The following is an 8108-nucleotide window of genomic DNA, read 5'->3' on the forward strand; positions in this document are numbered from 1 at the left end:
CGATTTTAATTTCATTTCATTTCACATGCAGTGAGCGGGACTGCCCTGGAGCTTAATTATACTCAAATTCTGATAATGTTCAGGTTCTGATGAACTGAGTGACTCTGTTCGAACTTGATGTGATCTTTGATTTGAGTTTTCTGTGTGTAAATCCAGCCATCCCAACCCCCTGTGAAAGGAGTTTGCAGAATCCATCCCTGTCAGTCCAGCAGAGAAATTCACAACATTCTCTCCTCCTGCTGACAGGACAGGGAGTATCGCGCATGCGCCCAGAACCCGGGCCTCTCACTCCAGATGCGGTTCCGCCGCCTCCGCCGCACAGATATAAACCCAACACCGGCAGCTTATTATTCCAGTGTCAGAGCTGCATCAGGGACTCACGGACCCTCTGAGGCACGATCAATTTGACGGAGACAAAGTTGAATCCAAACTGAGGCTTTATTAGTATCAGATGTGTGGGCTCCCACAGCAGCTGGCGAAATGGCTGCGAGCTGGAGGTCACGCATATTTATAACCCACCTCCTGGGTGGAGCTAGCATGCAAGGGCCACAGGTGAACCTGCAGTGCAGGTTCTACCGTACAACCTCTAATATCAGAACACAGTGGTTTACCACATTCACCCCCTGTTAAAATTGAGTCCGGCAGGGATGGTGGATAACCATATACAATTAGCAATTTTTTATATTTACAGAGTAGTAAAAAAATGACTCTGGTCATCAGGCGATCCGGTCAGAGGTTCAGCCGGTCCGGTGCCTTGATGGTCTTTTGAGATCGACAAAGTGGTGACAGTGATGTTGGCGCTGTCGTGGTCGAAGTTGACTCCGGGAGCATGCCAAAATCCTCTTTATCAATGGGGGTGGGCAGGGGGAGGACGGACGGTCCTAGGGGGGGGGGGGGGGGGGGGTGATGGGGGTGGCGGGGGAGGGGAGGGTGGCACCGGGGGTGGTGTGAGGGTTGAACCTGCTGGTGCCAGGTCCCTGAGGGAGACGGTATCCTGGCGGCCGTCAGGGTACGCCACGTAGGCATACAGTGGGTGTGCGTGGAGCAGGTGCACCCTTTCTACAAATGGATCCGCCTTGTGGAGACGCACATGTTTACGGAGAAGCACGGTTCCCAGAGCTGTGAGCCAAGTTGAGAGCGATACCCCGGATGTGGACTTCCTGGGGAAGGCAAAAAGACGTTCATGTGGTGTACTGTTAGTAGCAGTGCAGAGTAATGAGCGAATGGAATGTAGTGCATCAGGGAGGACCTCTTGCCAGCGGGAGGCCGGGAGATTTCTGGACCGCAGGGCCAGCTGGACGGCAGTCCATACCGTCCCATTCTCCCTTTCTACCTGTCCATTTCCCTGGGGGTTGTAACTTGTCATTCTGCTGGAGGTGATACCCCTGCTGAGCAGGAACTGACGTAGCTCATCACTCATGAATGAGGATCCTCTGTCACTGTGGATGTAGGCGGGGAAGCTGAACAGAGTGAAGATAGAATTAAGGGCCTTAATGACGGTGGCCGACGTCATGTCGGGGCACGGGATGGCGAAGGGAAACTGGGAGTATTCATCGATCACACTGAGGAAATATATGTGACGGTCGGAGGAGGGGGCCTTTGAAATCCACGCTGAGGCGTTCAAAGGGGCTGGAGGCCTTCACCAGGTACGCGCGGTCCGGACGGTAGGAGTGCGGCTTGCACTCCGCACAGACCTGGCAGTCCCTGGTGATTGTTCTTACTTCCTCAATGGAGTAGGGCAAATTTCGTGCCTTAATGAAACGGTACAACCGAGTGACCCCTGGGTGACAAAGGCTGTTGTACAGGGTCCGGAGTCGGTCTACCTGTGCGCTGGCACATGTACCTCGGGATAGGGCGTCTGGGGGCTCGTTGTGTTTGCCAGGGCGATACTTAATCTCATAATTATAGGTGGAGCGCTCGATTCTCACCCACAAGATTTTATCATTTTTGATCTTGCCCCGCTGTGTGTTGTTGAACATGAAAGCTACCGACTGTTGGTCAGTGAGGAGAGTAAATCTCCTGCCGGGCAATGTCGCACAGCCTCAACGATAGCCTGGGCCTCTTTTTCGACGGACGAGTGCTGAATTTCGGAGGCATGGAGGGTGTGGGAAAAGAATGCCACGGGCTTGCCTGCCTGGTTGAGGGTGGTGGCAAGGGAGACGTCCGATGCGACGCTTTCTACTTGGAAAGGAAGTGTTTCGCCTGCAGCGTGCATTCCAGCTTTGGCAATATCAGCTATGATCCGGGCGAAAGCCTGTTGGGCCTCAGCCGTCAGGGGGAAATGAGTGGACTGTGTGGGTGGGCGGGCCTTGTCCGCATTGTTTGGGACCCACTGCGCGTAATATGAGAAGAACCCCAGGCAGCGTTTGAGGGCCTTGTGGCAGTGGGGAAGGGGGAGCTCCATGAGGGGGAGCATGCAGTCGGGATCGGGCCCCAGAACTCCGTTCTGGACCACGTAGCCGAGGATGGCTAAGCGGTTTGTGTGGAACACACACTTCTCCTTGTTATACGTGAGGTTGGGGAGAGTGGCGGTGCGGAGAAATTTAGCGAGTTTGGCGTCGTGGTCCTGCTGATCATGTCCGCAGATGGTCACATTGTCTAGGTACGGAAACGTGACCCGCAAGCCGTACCGGTCGACCATTTGGTCCATCTCCCTATGGAAGACCGAAACCCCATTGGTGACGCCGAAGAGGACCCTAAGAAAGTGATATAACCGGCCGTCTGCCTCGAAGGTAGTGTATGGCCGGTCCGATTTATGGATGGGGAGCTGGTGGTAAGCGGATTTCAGGTCTACCATTGAGAAGACCCGGTACTGTGCAATCTGGTTAACCATGTCAGATTCTATGCGTGGGAGGGGGTATGCGTCGAGCTGCGTGTACCTGTTGATGGTCTGACTGTAGTCCATGACCATACGGTTTTTCTCCCCCGACTTAACCACTACCACTTGAGCTCTCCAGGGGCTGTTAATGGCCTCGATGACGCCCTCCCGAAGCAACCGCTGGACCTCGGACCTGATGAAGGCCTTATCCTGGGTGCTCTACCGTCTGCTCCCTGGTGGCGACGGGTTTGCAATCTGGAGTTAGATTGGCAGAGGGAAGGAGGATCGACCTTTATGGTCGCAAGGCCGCACACAGTGAGGGGTGGTAAGGGTCCGCCGAATTTAAGGGTCAGGCTCTGGAGGTTGCACTGGAAGTCCAGGCGGAGGATAAGTGCTGCGCAGAGGTTAGGGAGGACGTAGAGGCGAAAGCCGTGGAACTCTATGCCTTAGACTGTGAGTGTGACCGTGCAGTACCCCCGGATCACTACGCGATGGGATCCGGAGGCCTTACCGTATTTGGGTGTACAAAGCTCTCGGTGCTCCTGGAGTCCAGTAGGCAGGAGGTCATATGGCAGTTGACTTTCACACTGGTGGATGCGTTGGTCAGGTTATGTGGTCGGGACTGGTCGATTCCCATGGAGGCGAGCCGTGGTTAATCGTCGGGTAGTGAGGCGGCCGATGAGTTGTGGTCCTGGAACGCCGTTGGTGTACATGTGCTGCGGGGTGGACAAGATGGCGGCGCCCGGAGATCCTGGGGATTACAAAATGGCAGCGCCCATGGAACGCATGTTGCGGGGGTGGAGCAAGATGGCGGCGCCCATGAAACGCACGCGTTGTGCGGGGGAAAGATGGCGGCGCCCATTGGTCGCACATGGCCTGGGGGGGGGGGGAAGAGGAGGATGGCAGCGCCCATTGTCTGTTACCGGCGGGGGGTGGGGACGACCGCGGCCGCTGGGCGGGCCTGGCACACCGCAGCAAAGTGGCCCTTCTTCCCGCAGGCCTTACAAAGGGCAGCGAGGGCCGGGGAGCGTTGGCAGGGATGTTTTTGCTGGCCGCAAAAATAGCTTCGGGGCACCCCGGAGATCACTGGCTGGCGGGTAGCGCAGGCGCATTGGGTGGATAGCGCCCCCGCTGGGGCGGCTGCATGTGGGGCCCATGAAGCGTAGGAGGAGTGGGCCGTGCGGTTGGGGGCGTAGGACTGGACATTGCGCAGGGCACCCGTCATGGAGAGCGCTCGAGTTTTAGTCTCTGCGAGGTCACGTGTGGCCCCTTCTAGGAGCCGCTGCCTGATAGCATCAGAACCAATTCCACGTCCTGGCAGTCACAGTCTGGAACTAGTGGGATCAGGGCCCTCCAGAAGTCCTCGATTGACTCACCAGGTAGTTGAATCTGCATTGCGAGCGTGTGTCTGGCGAAGAGCATGTACGTCTTCTGTTCATAATTTTTTTTGAGTCGAGTCATGGTAGCGTAATTGGGCGCATCCTGGATCAGCGGGAAGACTTTGGAGCTGAGTCTGGAGTACAATATTTGAATCTTCTGAGCCTCTGGAACAGGGGTCGGCGCCGCGTTGATATACGCTTCAAAACAAGCTAGCCAGTGCTGGAAGTCCTTTCTGGCGTCGCTTGCGTGTGGATCCAGCTCCAGGTAATCTGGTTTAATCCAGAGGTCCATCTTCAGAATCTGATACGAATAAATTGAGGCACGATCAATTTGGCTGGGGACGAAGTTGAATCCAAAATGAGGCTTTATTAGTATCAGATGTGTGGCCTTCCACAGCAGCTGGCGAAATGGCTGCGAGCTGGAGGCCATGCATATTTATACCCCGCCTCCTGGGCGGAGCTAGCATGCAGGGGTCACAGGTGAACCTGTAGTGCAGCTTCTACCGTACAACCTCTAATATCAGAACACAGTGGTTTACCACACTCTCCCCGTCCACCCCTCGGCTCCGTTTCTCCCTCCATTCCGCCACTTCCCTCACCGCCGGTGGATCTGACAAACAAGCTTCTGTCCCTGCACACCACCCGCATTGCACATGCTCAACGTCACAATGCCCGGGGAGTGATTGACGGCAGCTCCGGGCCAATAGCAAGAGGGGGTGGGACTGGAGGACTGAGCGGCAGCGGGTTGTCCTCCCACCGATTTGATTGAATGAAGGGGGGTGCTCAGCACTGACTGAAGCATGAGCCATACGAGCCCCAGGGCCGGAAGAAGGCGGTCGGGTTGAGGTCACAAAGGGTGAGAAGTGAATCCGGGGGGGGAAGAGGAGTTGTGAACAAAGCGGGAGGTTGGGAACCAGGGATGAGATGTTGGTGGAGTGGGAATGTCCCTGGGCGGGTATTACTGAGTCCCCGAGGGTAATGGTCTGAGGAGCTAGTGGAATATTCCCAGTTACCAAACAACTAAATTCAATTCATAAAACATAGTGAAAACTAGCATCAGTACTGGTAACCAGGCAGCTATCACTGGTTGTGTTTAAACGGATCTGGTTCACTAATGGCCTTTAGGAAATCTGCCATCCCTACCTGGTCTGGCCTACATGTGACTCCAGCGCCACAGCAGTAAATCTGCCCTCTGAAATAGCCCAGCAAGCCATTCAGTTCAAGGGCAATTCGGGATCGGCAACAAATAGTGGATTCACCAGTGATTCCCACAGGAATTGTCATTTGTGGGAGAGAATTCCAAATGTTTCCCAGACTGTGTGTCAACAAGTATTCCCTCATTTCACACTGAGTTCTGTGACCTGGCTACAATTTTTAGGCAATGTCCCAAGTCCTTACTCCCCAGTCAGCAGAAATCACCCCTCTCTGTCTTTGATTAAATCATGCTGTAATTTACTAAACACCAGGACGTGGAGATGCCGGCGTTGCACTGGGGTGGGCACAGTGAGAAGTCTTACAACACCAGGTTAAAGTCCAACAGAGTTATTTCGAATCACGAGCATTCAGAGCATAGCTCCTTCCTCAGCTGTGCTCCAAAAACTAGTGCTTCGAAATAAACCTGTTGGACTTTAACCTGGTGTTGTAAGACTTCTTACTGTGCCCACCCCAGTGCAACGCCGGCATCTCCACATCATGGCCTGAAGATGAGTCAAACAAGCGTCTGTCCCTGGGCATGAGCCGCAGTGCCCATGCTCCACATCACAATGCCCGGCGAGTGATTGACGGTAGCTTTGCACCAATAGGAAGAGGAGGCGGGACTGCTGGACCGAACGACAGCTGCTGGTCCTCCAACCAATCGGAGTGAATGAGGGGCGTGGCTGCTCTCAGATCTCCCTCATAGACTGAGACTCTGCATCATTTTGAGTTCTTCCCATTAGCCACGGGTGTGGGTTCAAAAACCTCATTTCCTGTCTGAGAGATGTTGACCAATGGGAGGAATTGGAGGACTGGATGGAGTCTGCTCCTCCAGCCAGTCAGACCTGCCGGCTTTGTGTGAATAAAAATGGAGCTTCACACAGACTGAAACATGTTCCTGTGTCAAACATCTGAGTAAAACGTTTTCTTTCCACTTCAATGGACTTTTCTTTAGAATCCATTGACCCTTCGACAGAACTGTTACAAGGAACAGCAAACGTTTACTGTTTCTCTCGCCACAGATGTGGCACAGTGGTTAGCACTGCTGCCTCACAGCGCCAGAGACCAGGGTTCAATTCTGGCCTTGGATCACTGTTTGGAGTTTGCACATTCTTCTCGTGTCGGCGTGGGTCCCGACGGGTGCTCCGGTTTTCTCTCACGAGAATGTGCAGTCTTGGTGGATTAGCTATGCTAAATTGTCCCTTAGTGTCCAAAGGTGAAGTGGGGTTAGGGGGAAGAGGGTGGGGGAAGTGCACCTGGGTGGGGCGCTCTTTTGAAGGTTGGTGCAAACGCGATGTACCGATTGGCCTCCTTCTTCACTGGAGCAATTCTATGATACGACCAGACCTGTTGAGTTAATCTAGCATTTTCTGTTTTACTCTATATTACACACATTTTTAATCCACTCATTATATTTATTGAGCCACTATACCATCAACTACCTGGTGCAGTGTTACGTTTCAGCTATCCGGCCTTGAGTGACTGTGTGAAGTTTGCACATTCTCCCCGTGTCTGTGTGGGTTCCCTCCCGGTGCTCCAGTTTTCGCCCACCATCCAAATTGAGGTTGATTGGCCATGCTAAATTGCCCTTTTGTGTCCAAACAAAGGTTAGGTGAGGTTACTGGGTTACAGGGATGGGCTGAAGTAGGATACTTTCTGTGGGCCAGTGCAGGCTTAATGGGCCGAATGGCCTCCTTCTGCACTGTACATTCTATGATTCTGTTGGAATTTCTCTCCCACAGTCTGACCCAGTGGGTCTGTCTGGTGGTATTTCCCTGGTACTGTCCATGTATTTGAATGTTTGGGTATTTTAGGGAGCAGGTAGAACTTCCTTGGTTCTACCTGTGTCTTTGGTTAATGTGTCTGGAGTCTTTGAGTTCTTTCAGTCTATCTCCAATTCTCCTTCCTGCCTCGGGTGTATGGGTGTAGGTAGCTTGGTGTGATTCGTGTTGTTCTATTGTCTGTCTGTTTCCAGCAGGTATTGTTGCCTCTCGATAATGACTGTGCTGCTACCCTTGTCTTCTGGTCTTATGAACATATCCGTGCTGGATCCAAGCTCCTGGATTGTCTGAATTTCTCTCCGGGTAAGATTCTGTATTTATTTCACTACTATCATAGAATTTAGATATCATAGAATTTACAGTGCAGAAGGAGGCCATTCGGCCCATCGAGTCTGCACCGGCTCTTGGAAAGAGCACCCTACCCAAGGTCAGCACCCTACCCAAGGTCAACACCTCCACCCTATCCCCATAACCCAGTAACCCCACACAACACTAAGGGCAGAGACCTGATTGAAGGATTCAAACATGGGAATTCTGGGAAAGATAGTCAAGGATTTGGGAGGTGACAACATGTTCAAGGAGTTTGGAGAGGAGAGGGAGGTTGAAGATGGGGCAGTAATTTGTAAGGATGGCAGGGTCAAGGATTTATTTTATTGAGGAGGGGGTGATGATGGCAGATTTGAAGGACAGAGGGACAGTACCTGAAAATAGAGAAATGTTGACAAAACTCTTGGCACAGGGTAGTTAGCTGATCAGTAGCTCAGTGGGAATAGGGTCGATGGAGCAGGAGCTGGGTCTCATGGACAAGATGAGCTCTGAGAGGGCATGAGGGGAGATGGGAGAGAAAATAGAGAAAGATGTGGGTTCAGGGCTCGGGAAAGGATGAAATTTAGAGACAGTTTGGTCCGGTGGGCTCGTGGAAGGGAGGGAAGCAGC

The sequence above is a fragment of the Scyliorhinus torazame genome, chromosome 5, assembly GCF_047496885.1.
Source record: "Scyliorhinus torazame isolate Kashiwa2021f chromosome 5, sScyTor2.1, whole genome shotgun sequence".
Classification (NCBI taxonomy): Eukaryota; Metazoa; Chordata; class Chondrichthyes; order Carcharhiniformes; family Scyliorhinidae; genus Scyliorhinus; species Scyliorhinus torazame.